Here is a 21,588-nt window from a genome sequence, read left to right on the forward strand (position 1 = left end):
TGATTTGCATTTCTCTAATAATGAGTGATGTTGAGCATCTTTTCATGTGTTTGTTAGCCATCTGTATGTCTTCTTTGGAGAAATGTCTGTTTAGTTCTTTGGCCCATTTTTTGATTGGGTCGTTTATTTTTCTGGAATTCAGCTGCAGGAGTTGCTTGTATATTTTTGAGATTAATTGTTTGTCTGTTGCTTCGTTTGCTATTATTTTCTCCCATTCTGAAGGCTGTCTTTTCACCTTGCTTATAGTTTCCTTTGTTGTGCCAAAGCTTTTAATTTTAATTAGGTCCCATTTGTTTATTTTTGCTTTTAATTCCAATATTCTGGGAGATGGGTCATGGAGGATCCTGCTGTGATTTATGTCGGAGAGTGTTTTGCCTATGTTTTCCTCTAGGAGTTTTATAGTTTCTGGTCTTACGTTTAGATCTTTAATCCATTTTGAGTTTATTTTTGTGTACGGTGTTAGGAAGTGTTCTAGTTTCATTCTTTTACAAGTGGTTGACCAGTTTTCCCAGCACCACTTGTTAAAGAGATTGTCTTTTCTCCATTGTATATTCTTGCCTCCTTTGTCGAAGATAAGGTGTCCATATGTGCGTGGGTTTATCTCTGGGCTTTCTATTTTGTTCCATTGATCTATATTTCTATCTTTGTGCCAGTACCATACTGTCTTGATGACTGTGGCTTTGTAGTAGAGCCTGAAGTCAGGCAGGTTGATTCCTCCAGTTCCATTCTTCTTCCTCAAGATTGCTTTGGCTATTCGAGGTTTCTTATATTTCCATACAAATTGTGAGATGATTTGTTCCAGTTCTGTGAAAAATACCATTGGTAGCTTGATAGGGATTGCATTGAATCTATAGATTGCTTTGGGTAGTATACTCATTTTCAGTATATTAATTCTTCCAATCCATGAACACGGTATATTTTTCCATCTGTTTGTGTCCTCTTTGATTTCTTTCATCAGTGCTTTATAGTTTTCTATATATAAGTCTTTTGTTTCTTTAGGTAGATATATTCCTAAGTATTTTATTCTTTTTGTTGCAATGGTGAATGGTATTGTTTCCTTAATTTCTCGTTCTGTTTTCTCATTATTGGAGTATAGGAATGCAAGGGATTTCTGTGTGTTAATTTTATATCCTGCAACTTTACTATATTCATTGATTAACTCTAGTAATTTTCTAGTAGAGTCTTTAGGGTTTTCTATGTAGAGGATCATGTCATCTGCAAACAAACTTCTTAGATTCTTATAGCTAGCCAGCTAAGTGAGAATGAGCACAAAAAGACTGAAATGTGAAATCACTAAGATTGCCAGTATCTCATAGAAAATTTGTTGTTATGAATTGAAAAAAAAAAAAAAAAGTGTGCTTTTGCTTTCAAGACTTTGGGTTGAAACCTTAGGTACTTATTGAATACCTGGGATTCCTCTTAGGCACGACGAAGAACAGGCAGATATGGGTTCAGCTCAGTCGCTCAGTTGTATCTGACTCTTTGCGACCCCATGGACTGCAGCACACCAGGCCTCCCTGTCCATCACCAACTCCTGGCGTTTACTCAAACTCATGTGCATTGAGTCGGTGATGCCATCCAGCCTTCTCATCCTCTGTCGTCCCCTTCTCCTCCTGCCCTCGATCTTTCCCAGCATCAGGGTCTTTTCACATGAGTCAGTTCTTCGCATCAGGTGGCCGAAGTATTGGAGTTTCAGCTTCAGCATCAGTCCTTCCAGTGAATATTCAGGACTGATTGCAGCTCACGTGGAGCTTATAAGCAATGATTCCTAATTTCAGGTAGACCTAAGTCCATTGTGCGTATGGTAATATTCACCTTGCTAGTGCCGTTTCAGTTTTTCCCGTTTAAAAACCAACCAATCAGTAGTAACAAAAGAAACCCCTTTCTCAGCTCTTATCCATTAATATGGTCATCCTGTCCCTTATTCACTTTCATGTTTCCTTACAGGCCACATTTACTCTCTTCAGTTTTATACTAATCTCAGCGCGCTCTCTCTCTCTCATCTTCTTTGTTCTCTTTCTATTTTAGGGTTATTCTTTCTCAATATCTTGTGATCTTGCTTCTATTCTCTGTTCAGACAGTTGTTGCCCAGATTATACTTTTTTTTTTTCAGTAGTTATACTGAAAAAGGGCTTACACTTTAAGTCCTCTCACTATAGTTGATTCCTTTTATTTAATTATATCTCTAGTTAGTCGTGGTACTTTTCACAGTTAAAATTCTTCGTGTCTAATTTCTTGCTTATCTCTTTACCTGGGTGACTTATCACTTGAAACTCAGTCACCCTTCTCCTTCCAGACTGAGTAAACCTTCTTCCCCGTATCCAAACTCTCCTTTACCTTGTCTAAAAATCTAGATTCACCTTTCATTGAATGTTTCACTCTTGTCTTCACTTTCCTAGCACACATCTGATTTCATAAATCCTGTGTAATGTTTTAAATCCATGTAAAATCATTTAATTCCTAATACTGTACTGCTGTTACCCTAGTTCAGACCTCCATCACCTCACCACCTCATGCCTGGGTGACTGCAGTAAGTCAGTTCAGTCAGGTCAGTTGCTCAGTCGTGTCTTATGCTTTGTGACCCCATGAATCGCAGCACGCCAGGCCTCCCTGTCCATCACCAACTCCCGGAGTCCACCTAAACCCATGTCCATCGAGCCGGTGATGCCATCCAGCCATCTCATCCTCTGTCGTCCCCTTCTCCTCCTACCCCCAATCCTTCCCAGCATTAGGGTCTTTTCCAATGAGTCAACTCTTCGCATGAGGTGGCAAAGTATTGGAGTTTCAGCTTCAACATCAGTCCTTCCAGTGAACACCCAGGACTGATCTCCTTTAGGATAGAGTGGTTGGATCTTCTTGCAGTCCAAGGGACTCTCAAGAGTCTTCTCTTAACACCACAGTTCAAAAGCATCAATTCTGCGGCGCTCAGCTTTCTTCACTGTCCAACTCTCACATCCGTACACGACTGCTGGAAAAACTATAGCCTTGACTAGACGGACCTTTGTTGGCAAAGTAATGTCTCTGCTTTTAAATATGCTGTCTAGGTTGGTCATAACTTTCCTTCCAAGGAGTAACTGTGTTTTAATTTCATGGCTGCAGTCACCATCTGCAGTGATTTTGGAGCCTAGAAAAATAAAATCAGCCACTGTTTCCACTGTTTCCCCATCTATTTCCCATGAAGTGATGGGACTGGATACCATGAGCTTAGTTTTCTGAATGTTGAGCTTTAAGCCAACTTTTTCACTCTCCTCTTTCACTTTCATCAAGAGGCTCTTTAGTTCTTCGCTTTCTGTCATAAGGGTGGTGTCATCTGCATATCTGAGGTTATTGATATTTCTCCCAGCAATCTTGACTCCAGCTTGTGTTTCTTCCAGCCCAGCGTTTCTCATGATGTACTCTGCATATAAATTAAATAAGCAGGGTGACAAGATACAGCCTTGACGTACTCCTTTTCCTATTTGGAACCAGTCTGTTGTTCCATGTCCAGTTCTAACTGTTGCTTCCTGACCTGCATACAGGTTTCTCAAGAGACAGGTCAGATGGTCTGGTATTCCCATCTCTTTAAGAATTTTCCACAGTTTATTGTGATCCACACAGTCAAAGGCTTTGGCATAGTCAATAAAGCAGAAATAGATGTTTTTCTGGAACTCTCTTGCTTTTTCGATGATCCAGCGGATGTTGGCAATTTGATCTCTGGTTTCTCTGCCTTTTCTAAAACCAGCTTGAACATCTGGAATTTCATGGTTCACGTATTGATGAAGCCTGGCTTGGAGAATTTTGAGCATTTCTTTACTAGCGTGTGAGGTGAGTGCAATTGTGCGGTAGTTCAAGCATTCTTTGGCATTGCCTTTTTTTGGGATTGGAATGAAAACTGACCTTTCCAGGCCTGTGGCCACTGCGAGTTTTCCAGATTTGCTGGCATATTGAGTGCAGCACTTTCACAGCATCATCTTTCAAGCTTTGAAATAGCTCAACTGGAATTCCATCACCTCCACTAGCTTTATTCGTAGCGATGCTTTCTAAGGCCCACTTGACTTCACATTCCAGGATGTCTGGCTCTAGGTGAGTGATCACACCATCGTGATTAGGAGCTCTATACAGTCAGAAAAAACAAGACCAGGAGCGGACTGTGGCTCAGATCATGAACTCCTTATTGCCAAATTCAGACTTAAATTGAAGAAAGGAGGGAAAACCACTAGACCATTCAGTTATGACCTATATCAAATCCCTTATGATTATACAGTGGAAGTGACAAATAGATTTAAGGGACTAGACCTGATAGACAGAGTGCCTGATGAACTATGGACAGAGGTTTGTGACATTGTATAGGAGACAGGGATCAAGACCATCCCCATGGAAAAGAAATGCAAAAAAGCAAAATGACTGTCTCAGGAGGCCTTTCAAATAGCTGTGAAAAGAAGAGAAGCGAAAAGCAAAGGAGAAATGGAAAGATATTCCCATCTGAATGCAGAGTTCCAAAGAATAGCAAGGAGAGATATGAAAGCCTTCCTCAGCGATCAGTGCAAAGAAATAGAGGAAAACAACAGAATGGGAAAGGCTAGAGATCTCTTCAAGAAAATTAGAGATACCAAGGGACCATTTCATGCCAAGATGGGCTTGATAAAGGACAGAAATGGTATGGACCCAACGAAAGCAGAAGATATTAAGAAAAGGTGGCAAGAATACACAGAAGAACTATACAAAAAAAAAAGATCTTCACGACTGCAGTAAGGGACCTTCCTAATATTATACCTCTGGTCTCTCCTTTGGCCAAGGCATTCTACGTAGTATTGCTTCTAGCTTCTGAAAATACTGATTTGTTCAAGACATTCTCTTTTATTTTTCATTTTTGCCTGTAGTAGATTTCAGATCTCTCTGTGATGTCTCCATTAGGTATTTATATTTCCTATCTATTTGATCTTTTTCAACCAAAATAGTGTACTCTTGATTTTCACATAAGCCATATTTCTTTTTTTCTTTTCTCTCTCTCTTTTAAAAATCATTACTCAAAAAGGTTTGGATTCTGGAATGTCTTTCCAGCACCTCATGGTTTGTGTTACTCTTTCAGATTTATGTGTTCTTTATTCAGATTTAGTTTAAGTCCCATTTCCAATGTGAAAAGTGTTTAGAGAATATTTTTAGTACAGCTAATCCTTGAACAACTCGAGTTTGAACTGTGCAGGTCTACTTAAATGCAGATTTTTTTCGGTAGTCAATACTACAGTACTTCACCATCCAAGGTTCGCTGAATCAGCTGCTGTGGAACCGTGGATATGCAGGAACTACCAGTGTGGAGGGCCAGCTATACAAGGATTTTTGACTGCACAAAGGGTAGATGCCCCTAACCTCATGTTGTTTCAGGGTCGGCTGTAGTTGCTTTGTCATTTGGCACTTAGGCTGTGTTACCTTGTACTCTACTTTTTATGAACCCGTTTACTTAATTGAATAGGTATTTATTGGATATCTGCTACATGCAAGTGACCATTCTGGACCTTGGGGATATAGAAACCAATAGAGGAGCCAGTCCTTTCCATCTTGGAGCGTCAGCAACTTCCTCTGTACCCTATTAGAAAAATTTTCTTTATCCCTAGCACCTGTTCACAGTACATGTTAATAATGATGATGTTAAAATTGAGTTCAAATTTGCAAGAAGGAGCCCCTGGCCTAATAATGCAGATCCTTCTTTCCTTCCTGTCTACCTTACTGCTGACAAAGATACACTGGTAACTTCAGAGAAGAGGATGGTTGTTCTGTAGGATGAGGATGTCTATTGGAAGGTGGCTAGCCTCATGGATTCAGTAATAAATTTAAAAAATTAGCCAAACTAATACTGCCTAGGAAGATATTAACTGTATACTGTCAGTCTCACATGAAAAAGATGAAAATAAGTAGAATGTGAGCAAAAAGAAATCTTTTTTAAAAATATTAGTCTTGGGATCAGTACTTATTCAGTTGAGTTTTTCACACACATCATCTTTAGTTCTGTAGAATCACAGGATGCTAAACTCTTTGATTTTATAGTTGAGGGTGCTGAGGCTCAGAGAAGTTCAATAACTTTAATAAGATCACACAGGTTAGTGAGAAAACCAGGAGTAGGAATTTCCCAAGTGACATCAAAGAACACTGAATTTTTGTATAATACAGCTCAGTAATTGATGTATATAGTTATGGCCCTGCGTTATCAGGAAGAATTAAGTGATGTTCACTGACTTTTTTGAAAAGTGAAAGCAGTAATTCATGGATCTTTTTGATTCAATATACTTCGAGGCTTAAATGATTCAATTTATATCAATTATTTTTTATGTATGTTTTATGAGTCTTTACTGTTTTTCTTACTTTGTGTTCCCTTTATTTTCTTTTTAGATGAGTAAAAATTGTTATTTTTGACATTTTGACCTAATTTTTTATATTTGTTTTTTTTTTAAATCAGAAAGTGAATGTGTTGTGATGATTGAAAGTCAGGTAGTTACTGATAAAATCTTTTTAAAATAAAAGTTGACTTTCCTAATTAAGGAATCTATTAATATTGACTTTTTTGACAATGTTTTTGTAAATTTGCTATAACATGAATTAGAGATTTAGAGCATAAAATTACTAGAAACCACTAATTTTTCTACAAAAAGAAACAATTTTAGTCCTTGTTTAGAATTCAGAGTTAAATTTAGAGTTTCTTTCTAGAAACTCTAAATTTTACATTTATCAGTTTTAAAGAAAACCAGAACTGGACGGTGGTTAAAATGGTAAAAGCAGATTTTAATCAGGAACCGTTACCATAGAAGGAAAGAGAGCTTAATATGAAACTGGGCTCAATCCCAAATACAACAAGGTGAGGTGGGAATAGAAAGCCAGTGAGGAGGGTATGTGTGTGTGTGTGGCGGGTGGAGGGGGGTGATGGAGACAAAACATCAAGGATAAGGGAGTGGTTGTTGTTCAGTTGCTAATTTGTGTCCGACTCCATGACCCCATGGACTGCAGCACTCCAGGCTTCCCTGTCCTTCACCATCTCCCAGAGTTTGCTCACACTCATGTCCATTGAGTCGATGATGCCATCCAACCATCTCATCCTATGTCTCCCCCTTCTCCTCCTGCCTTCAATCTTTCCCAGCTTTAGCGTCTTTTCCGTTGAGTCGGCTCTTCACATGAGGTGGCCACAGTATTGGATTTTCAGCATCAGTCATTCCAATGACTATTCAAGGTTGATTTCCTTTAGGATTGACTGGTTGGATCTCCTTGCAGTCCAAGGGATTCTCAAGAGTCTTCTCCAACACCACAGTTCGAAAGGATCAATTCTTTGGTGTTCAGCCTTCTTTATGGTCCAACTCTCACATCCATACATGATTACTGGAAAAACCATAGCTTTGACTAGATGGACTTTTGTTGGCAAAGTAATGTCTCTGCTTTTTAATATGCTGTCTAGGTTTGTCATAGCTTTTCTTCCAAGGAGCAAGTGTCTTTTAATTTCATTGCTACAGTCATTGTCCTCAGTTATTTTGAAGCCCAGGAAAATAAAATCTGTCACTGCTTCCATTTTTTCCCCTTCCATTTTCCATGAAGTGATGGGACCAGATACCATGATCTTAGTTTTTTGAATGTTGAGTTTTAAGCCAGTTTTTTACTCTCCTCTTGAGTCCCTTTTCACTTTCTGCCATTATGGTGATTTCATCTGCATATTTGAGGTTGTTGATATTTCTCCTGGCAATCTTGATCCCAGCTTTATTCATCCAGCCCAGCATTTCACATGATGTACTCCACATATGTTAAATAAACAAGGTGACAGTGTACAGCCTTGTTGTACTCCTTTCCCAATTTTGAACCAATCAGTTGTTTGTGTAAGGTTCTAACTGTTGCTTCTTGACCCAAACATCAAGGATAAGGGGAGATTCAGACTAAACTGACCTGACAGGATTCTTGCTGAGGGCAGGCTAGGTTGATCAGATATCACCCAAGGGTTAGTGAGGATGAGCAATTTGATTGATATTGAGGATGATCAGATATTGAAGGTGGCTGGAGAAGGAAATGACAACCTGCTCCAATATTCTTGCCTGGAAAGTCCCATGGGCAGAGGAGCTCGGTGGGCTACAGTCCATGAGTTCTCGAAGAGTTGGACATGACTGAGTGACTAAGCACACACACACAAATTTTCAGATATTGAAGGTAGAAGATTCTTGCTAAACTGCTGTAAGAAAATTCATGCTAAAATTGAATGATATAAAGATGGTCATGGAAATTCAAAGATTGGGTCTTAAAGAAGAGAGAGCTCAGAGAAAGCTGACTAAAGTTTTGTCAAGAAGAGAATCTTTGTCAGAAGAAATGATTTATATAGAATAAGAATAATTGTGTATACAAACCACAAGATGTATACAAAAAATAGATTTGTATTTTTTGTATAACTTGCTCTCCCCAGTTCTTGTCACAATCTGTTTAGACATAAATTCTGCTATCAATTTAGTGTGTATCCTTCCCAAATTTTAGTGTATACACATAAACGTACACAGTTTTTTTTTTAATTGAACTTGTATTTGCCTTGACAATAATTGCATCTTTACAGTTTAAGTTTTTCCAGTTAAGATTTCTCTTTCCTTAAGTAGAGACATCTTATACTTAAATACTTAGTTATAAATTTAAGAATTTATAGGTTTTATTACTCTTGTGAGTGGGATTTTTCCACATTACTTTCCAACTGGTTATTTCCAATATGTGGTAAAGCTGTGCTTGTGTGTGCAAAGTCATCTAGTTACCTTGCAGAAATACTTTATTCTTTCTAATGTTTAGTCACTTTAGGTAGAAAAGCCAAGTGTAAATATTGCCAGTGTTTATTCCTTCTTTCTTTAGAATTGGCTATCAATCCCAGAACTTAGTATTATGATAATCATACTTACTGGAGGGTCTCCTTTGGTTCTTTTTTTTTAAAAAAAAGTTATATGGAAATTGTGTAACTATTAAGTGTGATATTTGTTAGTGGTTTCTAAAAATTACTATCTAGCATTTTAAGGAAGTTTCTTCTTAGTTTTCCAGGGATTGTTAACCGGCTCTTGGCGACCCCATGGGCTGTAGCCTACCAGGCTCCTCCGTCCGTGTTTTCCAGGCAAGAGTACTGGAGTGGAGTGCCATTGCCTTCTCCGGTTAACAGAAATAGATAATGAATTTTGTTAATTTTTTTTTGATCTCCTAAGATAATACATTATTTTTCCCTTCATTTATCTTACTAGTGGCATAAATGTGGTTGTGGAGCAATTTTCTTTTGATACACTGATGTATTTGATTTGATTATATTTTATTTAGGATTTAGGATTTTTGCTTCAGTATTCTTAAAGTCATTATTTTTGTTAATCTTGTTTTGAAGTCAGGTGAGAGGGTTGAAATCTCCTGTTTTTCAGTCTGTGGCACATTATCATCATTGGTCTGCACACAGCCTCTCTCTTCTTTAATTTACTTATCCATTTTTATCTTGAGTCCTCTCATATTCTCCTTTCAGATTTTTATGTATCTTTGTAAAATATTTTTGTTTTTCCTGTGAATGTATTTTTTTATTTACAGAAACCAAATTGTATAATTTTCTCTTTTTAACAAGGATCATCTGTGATATTTTCTGAATATTAAGACCATTACTTTTAGCTATTTGTGAATTTCTTTCCAATATTAATAGGTAGAGAAATTGCTGGTTTGTAGGGTATATAAAAACTTAAGTAATTTGCTGATTGGTTTCTAGAGTGATTGCCCTTGTCTTCATTTCCACTAGCAGTGCATGATTGCATATTGCTGTTTACACTTGGCATGTTCTAGAGTTCTAATTTTTGCTAGTCTGATAAATGTGAAGTTGTATTGCCTATTTAAATTAATTTGAATTTTTCTGGTTATCACTGAGATGAAGCATCTCTTCCTAAATTTGTTAGCCTCTTAGGTCTCCTCTAGTCCGATGTACTTGTTTGTATCCTTTGTAACAGCATGGAATGTCAGTCTCTGCATTTATTGAGATCATCTTCTATCTATATTCAGAAGTAGGATTAGTTTCCCTTTTCCTATAATTTATTTTTGGTAATTTTTCAGGTTAGTGTTGCAGTTTTAATAGGAAACAGAAAGATAGTTTTATTTATTAAAGCTAAAAAAATCTAATACTTGTAAAGTAGGTTAAGATGAAGTCATTGGATTTGTATTTATATTAGGAACATCACTTAAAATAACAGATATCATTTTATGTAATGGATTTAATTTTAAAAAGGCGTATTTTCTGGATCTTATTTTTAAAAATTAATAAAAGGAAAAAACATATAGAAATACACGTGTATACACACACACACTTGTAGCTACTTTAATTGTTTTAGAAATGTTAGAGGTTTGTGTGTATATGAAAACCAAGATTACCAAATATATCTCTAGCCTGAAAACTCTAGCCTTATGTTACCTGCCTTGTAGATGGAATGCCCACCTTTATAGTAAAATCAGTTACATATAAACTTATATTTCAATCTTACCCTCCCTCCTTACGAGCTCTTTTCATTATATCTTTATTGTCTTTATATATTATTTACATGTAAGGCAACTTATCTTAATAAAAGTCTGACGGTAACATCTTAGTTTTCTTCAGATCTCTGTTGGTGTACACACATTCATGACTTAAATATGATGTTTGTACATAGTTATTTTAACTATTTTCTTTTTCTTTTTTTGTGTGTGACAATGATATGAGTTAATAAAACACTTACTGAGAGCAGTGTAACATAGGAAGGAAGAGCTCAATAAAAGTTAACTTTATCGGTTTTATATATTTTCATTGTGCATGTGTGCTCAGTCGTGTCTGACTCTTTGTGGCCCCATGGACTGTAGCCCGCCAGGCTCCTCAGTCCATATAATTTTCCAGGCAAGAATACTGTTGCCATTTCCTACTCCAGGGGATCTTCCAGACCTAGGGATCAAACTTGAATTTCTTGTGTCCCTGGCATTGGCAGGCAGATTCTTTACCACTGTGCCACCTGGAAAGCCAGGACTTACATATAAGTCCTTGTACTTATTTTTAGCAATTATGTAACAAAAGCAGATGTTAATTTTGCTTTTGTTCCTATCTGTTTCTACATACAGGAAAGTTCAGAAGGGACTTCAGCAAATTGTTCACATTGGTAACTTCTCAGTAATGGAATGGGGGTAAAGGAGTGGATCTGTTGGTTCTTCCTTTATATATTTATATAAAGTTTGGATTTTTTCCCATTTTACAGCATTTCTAGTGAGGAAGAAGAATATTTTTAAAAAGCAGCCAAGATATAGCTTATTGAACTGATCTCTCTATGAGCATTTGGATGGCTTTGTTATAGGACAATGGTCAACATATGGCAAAATAGTTCATATTAGTAATTATCATCAAAGAAATGCACATTAACACAATGAGGTGCCCTCTTCTGTCTATGAATTTTTAAAATCAATGAGAACACTAAATGCTAGGGAAGGTGATTAAACATTACTCTCATACATTGCTGTTTGTATTGTCAATTGGTCAGTACCTATAAGGAAACTGTTATACTTTGACCTAGTAATTCTACTTGTCATAGTCTATCCCAGAGAAATAAACAAAATTGCTAAAAGTGTGTATGCATGAGGATCATCATTGGCAGTTTATTTTATACCAGTGAAAAATTACAATATAAATGTTAAACTATAGTGAAACTAGTGTCATTTAGGAATGCTTTTGGCTGCAGGTAAACCCTACTAACAGAGGCATAACATAAAAAGTTGATATTTCTCATAAGTCTGGTGGTGGGTAGTCTTTTTATGTGACATAGCTGGTACAGTTGCTCAGTGAGGACATAAACTTTCTATTCTCCTCTACCATCTTTCACCCTCAGTGTGCTGGCTTATTGTCTTTCCTCTTGTTACATTATGATTCCAAGATTACTATGGTTAGAGACAGCAGGACCACAGGAAAGAGCAGCGAAAAAGTTTGTTTGAGGTTTTCTGTTTGTTTTGAAGTGAATCTCCTTTACCAAAATGATAAACTTTCTCCAGAAGTATCTTCTCTCCATCCTCAGCAGACATCTCATTGGTTACTTGGTTACGTGTAACTGTAAGAGAATCTAACCAGGAAAGCATTTGGCTTTCCAGATTCTATAGTGGGAAGTTTCAGGGTTGGCAAAAGTGGGTTGGGAATGTACCATTTGTAAGTAGATGACCAGTGCACATTCAATGCATAATGAAGGAGGGCACCTGAAGCCGGTGCTCTGGGATAACGCAGAGGGAGGGAGTTGGTGGGGGTTTCAGGGTGAGGGGGCACACTTGTATACCTGTGGCTGATTCATGTTGATATATGGCAAAAACCATCACAATATTGTAAAGTAATTATCCTCCAATTAAAATAAATAAATTAAAAAAAAAAAGAAAATACCATGTTGAAAATACATTTAATACATCTAACCTACTGAACATGATACCTTTAGCCTGGCCTACCTTAAATGTGTTCAGAACACTTACATTATCCTGCATTTGGGAAAAATCATCCAACACAAAGCCTATTTTATCATAAAGTGTTGAATTTAACACTGAAATTTATTGAGTACTGAAAGTAAAAAACAGTGGTTGTCTTGAGTTTCGAATGGTTGTAAGTGTATTCGTTGCTTCTCCTTGTGATCGCGTGACTTACTGAGACCTTTGACTGCTCTTGCTGTCCAGTATCATGAGAGAGTATTGCTAGCCTGGGGAAAGATCAGAATTCAAAACGTGAAGTACTGTTTCTACTAAATGCATATTGCTTTCCCACCTTTGTAAAGCTGAACCCTCATAAGTCAGGGACTGGCTGTAGTACTAATGGGAAAACCAGTTGTTCCCTGATATGGCATTCTCTCCCTCCAAGTATAACTCTGCAGAATCAACCATTTAAAAAAACTCTTTAACTGTCCTTTTTGTTATTTGTTCATGTTTTAAAACAATGTTCTTAAACTACTCCCTCTTTGTCTGTTTTAAATAATGTCTATAGACTTCATGTATGGTAAATTAAAACTTAGCTATATCATCCCCTTTCACTTATCCACTCCACTTCCACTCTACTTTCTTCAGTATGTCACAGTATTTATAGTTAATGTTTATATTACTATGTGAATGTACACAAAATATCCACTTCTGAACCAGCCAGATTGTGTACTGTGATTTTATCTTTTCCTATGCAGGTTTTTTGTTTTCTTGGAGTTAATGATTAACTCGTTTTCCCCCATGGTTTAATTTTCTTTGAGTGTTGCTCTATTCACATACTTCAGTAGCTTTTAGATAGAAATTTACATGTGATCAAACTTACCAGATAATTTCTCTGGCCCACTTCTCCCGTTTTTAGTATTGTTTTATTTGATTGTGCTGAGTCTTCGTTGCTGCACAGGCTTTTCCCTAGCTATGGGGAACAGGAGCTACTCTCCAGTTGTCACACCTTCTCTTGTTGCGGAGCACAGGCTCAAGAGTGTTCAGGCTTCAGTAGATGCGATTTGTGGGCTCAGTAGTTGTGGCTCTGAGGCTCTGAAGCACAGGCTCAGTAGTTGTGTTGTGGACACGGGGATCTTCCCAGACCAAGGATCGAACCTGGTCTCCTGCATTGACAGATGGATTCTTTATCACTGAGCCACTAGGGGAGCCCCCCATCCCCCCCTTTTTTTTTAAAAAAACTCTTGACCTTATTCCTAGAGTTTCCTGTCTTGCTCTAATGTGGGCTACTTGCTCTTTAGGCCTGTGAATCAACTCTTATCCTGGAACTCATTGCTTCCCTCCATTGTTTGAAAGAAAGTGAAAGAAAGTGAAGTCACTCAGTTGTGTCCGACTCTTTGCGATCCCATGGACTGCAGCCTACCAGGTTCCTCTGTCAATGGGATTTTCCAAGCAAGAATACTGGAGTGGGTTGCCATTTCCATTGTTAGAACTCCTCTGTTTTCTGAAGTCTTTGTCTTCTTTTTAGTTTATCCTTTCATTTTAATGGTATCATTAATCTCTTGAGGAAGGATGTATGGGAAGGAACTGTTTAGAAAATTTATTTGTCTGAAAATGATTGATGGTTGAAAAGAATCTGAATATATTGTTTCATTTCATTGTAGCTTCAATATTCTGATTCTTGTCTGTTTATATTTGTCCTATTTTTTTGTCTTGGAAAATTGTCCCTGGTTGTCTGAAGTTTTATGATAGGTTTTGGTGTAAGTGGTAAATTTGCATTCATTGTGTTAGTGGTAGGTTTGTTTCTGCCCTTCAGTTCTAAAAAAACAAATTTTTTTGAATGATTTGCTTGATATCCTTTCCTGAATTATCTCTAGTCTCTCTTATAGGAATTCCTATTTATTAGATTGTTAGGCCTTTGATAGTTCTTTTTACTTTCTTATCTTTGTCTATCTGTTTTCCATTTCTTTGCCTTTTTTGTTTTGTGAGAGAATCCTTCACTGTATCTCTCGATATTTGATTTTCCTATTTTGACTTTCATCTTTTCCATTTCAAAGACTTTTGTTTTCCAAAAGGTACTTCCAGTTATAAGATAAATGAGCGCTAGGGATGTATTGTACAACATGTTAAATATAATTTACATGGCTATATGTTACATAAAAGAGTAAATCATGAGAGTTATCATTATAAGAAAAAATTTTTTCCTTCTTTGATTTTATATCTATGTGAGATGATAGATATTCACTAGACTTACTGTGAAATCATTTTGTGATGTATGTAAGTCAAATCATTATGCCACACACCTTAAACTTATACAGTGCTCAATGTTAATTTTATCTGAATAAAACTGGAAGAAGAAAAAAACCGAACTGTTCAAGTAATCTATTATATAAGATTGGGGCCCATACAATGAGACAGCATTACTGAAGATTACTAATTTTCGTCCATCTAACCCCAAAATATTTAACAAAAAATCTAACTAGAGGCCAAATATAATTTACTACACAAATAAAGTAAAATAGTCTTAACTGCAAAAAATAAAAAGAGTTCTGATCTCTAAACATTTTGGTAGCATCCTGTTATTTTCTGAAGGCAATATCATCCCTTGTTTCAGCAAAGCATTGTATATTTGTTAAGAAGTTTAGCTCTGGAACCAGGTCTGAATCCTGTTTATGCTTATTAACCCTGGACAAACTAACCTTTATGTGTCATGTTGTTCTCTATCGGTTAAACAGGGATAATAATAGCACTTCAGTTCAGTTCAGTCGCTCAGTCGTGTCCGACTCTTTGCAACACGACTGAATTGCAGCACGCCAGGCCTCTCTGTCCATCACCAACTCCCAGAGTCTACCCAAACCCATGTCCATCGAGTTGGTGATGCCATCCAACCATCTCATCCTCTGTTGTCCCCTTCTCCTCCCGCCCCCAATCCTACCCAGCATTAGGGTCTTTTCCAATGAGTCAACCCTTCGCATGAGGTGGCCAAATATTGGAGTTTCAGCTTCAACATCAGTCCTTCCAATGAACACCCAGGATTGATCTCTTTTAGGATGGATTGATTGAATCTCCTTGCAGTCCAAGGGACTCTCAAGAGTCTTCTCCAACACCACAGTTCAAAAGCATCAATTCTTCGGCACTCAGCTTTCTTCACCGTCCAACTCTCACATCCATACATCACCACTGGAAAAACCATAGCTTTGACTAGACGGACTTTTGTTGGCAAAGTAATGTCTCTGCTTTTAAATATGCTATCTAGGTTGGCCATAACCTTCCTTCCAAGGAGTAAGCGTCTTTTAATTTCATGGCTGCAGTCACCATCAACAGTGATTCTGGAGCCCAAAAAAATAAAGTCTGACACTGTTTCCACTGTTTCCCCATCTATTTCCCATGAAGTAATGGGACCAGATGCCATGATCTTAGTTTTCTGAACGTTGAGCTTTAAGCCAACTTTTTCACTCTCCTCTTTCACCTTCATCAAGAGGCTCTTTAGTTCTTCACTTTCTGCCATAAGGGTGGTGTCATCCGCATATCTGAGGTTATTGATATTTCTCCCTGCAATCTTGATTCCAGCTTGTGTTTCTTCCAGCCCAGCGTTTCTCATGATGTACCCTGCATATAAGTTAAATAAGCAGGGTGACAATATACAGCCTTGACATACTCCTTTTCCTATTTGGAACCAGTCTGTTGTTTCATGTCCAGTTCTAACTTGCTTCCTGACCTGCATACAGGTTTCTCAAGAGACAGGTCAGATGGTCTGGTATTCCCATCTCTTTCAGAATTTTCCACAGTTTATTGTGATCCACACAGTCAAAGGCTTTGGCGTAGTCAATAAAACAGAAATAGATGTTTTTCTGGAACTCTCTTGCTTTTTCGATGATCCAGCGGATATTGGCACTTCATGGGAGTCTAAGAAAATTAAGTGTGATAGTTATCTATAAACTGCTCAGAAAGGTCTCTGGCACATAGGAAGTACCCAGTCAGTGTTAGCTGTTATTTCTCTGAGACCATTAGAGATCTTTTGAAAACTTGTTTTGTGTCTATATTGTCTTGTTTTCTTTGTGCTCCTTTTAATCCTCATGTTTTTGTCTCTATATTTTATTGGGTAGAGACTTTTCTCAAATGTCAGGATGGACCATTTTTAAGAATGAATACATGGTATTATTATTCATTTGTTACTAATACTATCTTTTAAGTGTATACTGTTAATACATAGTGTTACGTGGAAGAGAGATACCATAGAGCAACGTGGACAGGGTACACACGGGAGAAGGGTAACCATCTTAACATTTGGTCTTCTGCTTTATAAGGTTCAAACCCTTTATTATTTCATCATAAGTACTTCAGACCTAGTAACTAAGTACACAAAAGATGAAATTTTATTTTAAAATTCAGTGATTATTGCCTTTCTGGTGACCAGAAGACTTATAACCTCTATCCAGGCACTGCTGTAGAGAACCTGGGGAATCAAATTAGTATTCAAAAAACTGTTTCTGGTGAGCTTGAGCTGGAGCAAAGGAAGCAAAGGCTTGAGTCCATGTAGAAAACTTCATATGGTAAAGCCTGGTGAACTATCTTTTGATTTTATTGTTGTTACTTTTGGAGGGTAACTGTTTGTTGCCCTCTATTTGTAAAAAGGAAATAATGGAGTGCTGCTGGATGGATTTATTTTATATACTGCCACTTTGCTAAATTCATCTGTGATCTTTTAATTTTTCTAGTTTCCTTGGTTGTCCTAGGTACACATCATTCCCTTTGGGAAAAAAAAAAAAAACAGTACTTTTTCCTTTCCTTTAATTTCTTTTTTTCTTCTTGAATAGTTCAGGTACACATTTGTCCAAGCAATTTTTTTTTGTTGTTACTATATTAATGGCGTTGGTGGTGGGGCCATCTTGAATCATCTTTGCTTCTTTTTTACATGTAGTTCTTTTTTTTTTTGACTTGGTTTTTGGTAGGAAATAAATAGGCCCTTTGAAAGGTACCACAATGTGCTAGACCCGTTCATAAACATTACATAGTTTAAACTTTACAGTAACATTCTGAGTTTGGGGATATTATCCCCATTTTTACTAATGAGGAAATGAAAACTTAGGTCAAATGATTTGCCGTTATTAAGTAACAAATGAACTTTAGAAACACTAGATATTGAATGCTTTTTTTGGAATCTTTGATTTCCTGTATCATATTAAACCTGTGAAGAACTATAATAAGATACATAATACTAAGATAGGTATGTGAAAGTGCTTTGTAAGCCATAGTGGAAAAGCTGAATATTATCATTGCCTCTCCTTAGCTTATCAGGGATTAGGTATGGGGTATGATGTGTTAGGTATTTGATTTACAAAAGCACCAGGAGGTCCCTAAGTGGCTACAGAAAAGGAATGTGCTCCTGTATGATACTTACATTATTTAAAAAAAGACAGCAACAGCTCTGGTATACTTAGAAAATAAAAAAATTTGCTGTTTTTTTTTTATTTTAGGAAAATGAAGTATTTTTTTAGTTTAAATGTTTCCTGCAAGAACAAAATAGATTAAATTTAATAGATATTCAGCGTTATCTTGTGGAATTAAATTTGAATCAGCAGACATGGAGGTTAATAAACTTGATAAGCAATAGATAAAGGAAGATTATATGAAAAATAGTTAAGGTAGCAATGAGTCCATAAAAACTGATTAATAGAGGACACCAAACTTTCTCAAATATATTTTTTATAGTTACCTGTTTTTTACTGGTTTCATCAGCATATTGGAAAATTGATTATTAATCACTCACAACTGCATAGTTTTCTAAGGCCTATTCAATATGTATAAGCATTTTATCTGTGTATGTAGTATCAATTATTTATAGGATGGTTCTATTAATAGTCAGGCCAAATTGGTAGTTCAATCACTTAGTCACTATTAATGTTTCACCAAATATGTGTTCGTGCATTCTTTGGCATTGCCTTTCTTCACATGCTAGTAAAGTAATGCTCAAAATTCTCCAAGCCAGGCTTCAGCAATACGTGAACCATGAACTTCCAGATGTTCAAGCTGGTTTTAGAAAAGGCAGAGGAACCAGAGATCAAATTGCCAACATCTGGTGGATCATCAAAAAAGCAAGAGAGTTCCAGAAAAACATCTATTTCTGTTTTATTGACTATGCCAAAGCCTTTGACTGTGTGGATCACATTAAACTGTGGAAAATTCTTAAAAGAAATGGGAATACCAGACCATCTGACCTGTCTCTTGAGAGACTTGTATGCAGGTCAGGAGCAACAGTTAGAACTGGACATGAAACAACAGACTGGTTCCAAATAGGAAAAGGAGTACATCAAGGCTGTATATTGTCACCCTGCTTATTTAACTTATATGAAGAGTACATCATAAGAAACACTGGGCTGGAAGAAACACAAGCTGGAATCAAGATTTCTGGGAGAAATATCAATAACCTCAGATATGCAGATGACACCACCCTTATGGCAGAAAGTGAAGAAGAACTAAAGAGCCTCTTGATGAAAGTGAAAGAGGAGAGTGAAAAAGTTGGCTTAAAGCTCAACGTTCAGAAAACTAAGATCATGGCATCTGGTCCCATTACTTCATGGGAAATAGATGGGGAAACAGTGGAAACAGTGTCAGACTTTACTTTTCTGGGCTCCAAAATCACTGCAGATGGTGACTGCAGCCATGAAGTTAAAACACGCTTACTCCTTGGAAGGAAGTTACGACCAACCTAGATAGCATATTTAAAAGCAGAGACATTACTTTGCCAACAAAAGTCCGTCTAGTCAAGGCTATGGTTTTTCCAGTGGTCATGTATGGATGTGAGAGTTGGACGGTGAAGAAAGCTGAGTGTGGAAGAATTGATGCTTTTGAACTGTGGTGTTGGAGAAGACTCTTTGAGAGTCCCTTGGACTGCAAGAAGATCCAACCAGTCCATCCTAAAAGAGATCAATTCTGGGTGTTCATCGGAAGGACTGATGTTGAAGCTGAAACTCCAATACTTTGGCCACCTCATATGAAGAGGTGACTCATTGGAAAAGACCCTAATGCTGGAAAGGATTGGGGGCAGGAGGAGAAGGAGATGACAGAGGATGACATGGCTGGATGGCATCACCGACTCAATGGACATGGGTTTGGGTGGACTCTGGGAGCTGGTGATGGACAAAGGCCTGGCGTGCTGTGGTTTATGGGCTTGCAAAGAGTTGGACACGACTGAACGACTGAACTGAACTGAAATATGTGTTTCATGATCGTGAATTTCTCCTTTATTCTCACATAATTTTCTTGCAATTATGTGGTATTTGTCATTATAAAAAAAGGTTATATATAATTTATTGTTGTGGGGGGGGACAATCCAATCCATAAACTTGGGTTCTGTTATTACTAGAATAATGATAGCACATGACAGTAAAAGATAAAAGACTGTCTTGGACGACTGGTTGTTTATATTCTTTTCAGAGGTAAAATAGTAATGTAAGTAAACAGGAAGATTTTGCCTGCATGTGAAACATAAGACAAAGGCTTAAACATGTTCAGTCAAGGGATTAGGCATCGTAAGTTTTTTTTTTTTAAGAAATTGATTCTATTATATGTTCAGTCTGCCTTGGTCATTTTGCTTTTGCCTGAATATTTAATATTTATAATTTTCATATATTAATATCAAAACCTTTTGTTTTAATTATAGAAGTTGCAGTTCACATTTCATAGTGACAGTGTGGTAGATGAAAGAACTAAGAATTGAAATTTTTTTCAAAGCTATGTGGAAAACAATTTGTGGCTTATAGTAACTTTTTATACTTACAGTTTATTACTATCTGTCATTTACTATGACTAAAATTTTATCTTTTTAATCAGATAACATTGAATAACTAAGGTACTTTGGGACAGAACAGTTTTGTCTATTTGTTTAGTAGGTAGTGTACTCAGTAGAGTTATAATTTAGTAGAATGTAGGAATCCTGTCGTTACATCTTAATAAAATTCAAGTGGGAGTTACATAGAAGGCATTAAGTGAATAATTGTTGAATGCATGAATGGGGGCTTCTGTCTTCAAGGGAATTATAATGTGGTTGGAAATGAGATAAATCATAAATGCTTAAAAAATCTAATGATAAAAAAAAATATTTTAATTGTGTGATAGTCCCAGTTAAATGAGATTAGCTACATACTGTGTTTAGCAGAGTGGTGAAAAACAAAAAATCCACGCCATCTTTCTTGAAATGTTAGGTAAATAAAAATAATGGCACAGAAACTTTATGAGGAAAATTTCAAGGAACTCACAGTTTGTTAAAAGATAAAGCCAGCTGTAGAGTTAATACCAGATTAAAATGCAGTTTTTGAGTTATACATCAGTTTTGTACTTGACTCCAGAATTAATAGGCATCTCACTGTATTTTATTTGTGTTTATTTTTTATATTTACTGCTTTTACTTGTAAGAGTTCCTGATTCTGGTTGCATACAACATATGCTATTCTGCATTCATGCTTCAGCCACTAAACTGTGAGCTCTGTTTTACTTGTTTTGTCACTACCTTAGCCCTAGTGCCAGTAACTGTCCTGGTACAAATAAAAATGGTTAGATAGCATCACTGACTCAATGAACATTAGTTTGAGCAAACTCCGGGAGATAATGAAGGACAGGGAAGCCTGGTGTGCTGCAGTTTATGTGGTCACAAAGAGTCAGAGATGACTTAGCAACTGAACAACAACAACAATAAAGTAAGTGCTCAGTTAATATTGTCAAATGAATAAATGTAAATATTTGAGTCAAATCCTCAATAGTTAGTAGCCTCCAATGTTTCATCTTATGAATATATATGGATATATGTGTGTATATTATATATATATTTGTTTGTTTATATATGTGTGTTCTGGTATTGTACCCAAACTAAATGGAAAGTGCACTGTGAGTAGCAACTTGGTTTATTTCTTTCCTATATTCTCCTTTATGGCAGTTTGGACTGTGATGGGTAGTAGGTATTCCCCAAAAATGTTATTAAACTGAATGAAAATGGTTGATTTTATTTTCTTATGAGGAGACTGCTAGAAATACAGTCATACACAAGGAATTTGGAAGAGAATCAAAAAGCTAGTATGTACCTGTTTGTCAGCCTGAGGACATTTATAAGACTTCATCATTCTCTGTAAAGAGCTGGGGTTCTGGGACAGCTCGGTTATTTGCTCTTTAGCAGCCTATTTGCTTTATTTTTGGCCTTCTAAC

General features: G+C 36.7%; 1 protein-coding gene and 1 long non-coding RNA gene across 11 annotated transcripts in view; one reads left to right on the forward strand and one right to left on the reverse strand.

The window, feature by feature from the left end:
- STRN (striatin) overlaps window positions 1-21,588 on the forward strand; it is a 115,385-nt gene that overhangs the window by 15,871 nt on the left and 77,926 nt on the right. The gene's annotated exons all lie outside the window — the stretch shown is intronic.
- LOC145547230 (uncharacterized) lies at window positions 252-17,161 on the reverse strand. Its single transcript, XR_014083672.1, has 2 exons — window positions 15,999-17,161; window positions 252-3,397 (listed from the first exon to the last, which is right to left on the reverse strand). It is a non-coding gene; the product is annotated as an uncharacterized LOC145547230 (long non-coding RNA).

Source organism: Giraffa tippelskirchi, chromosome 4 (genome assembly GCF_054371585.1).
Source record: "Giraffa tippelskirchi isolate mGirTip1 chromosome 4, T2T-mGirTip1v1.2.pri, whole genome shotgun sequence".
Lineage (NCBI taxonomy): Eukaryota > Metazoa > Chordata > Mammalia > Artiodactyla > Giraffidae > Giraffa > Giraffa tippelskirchi.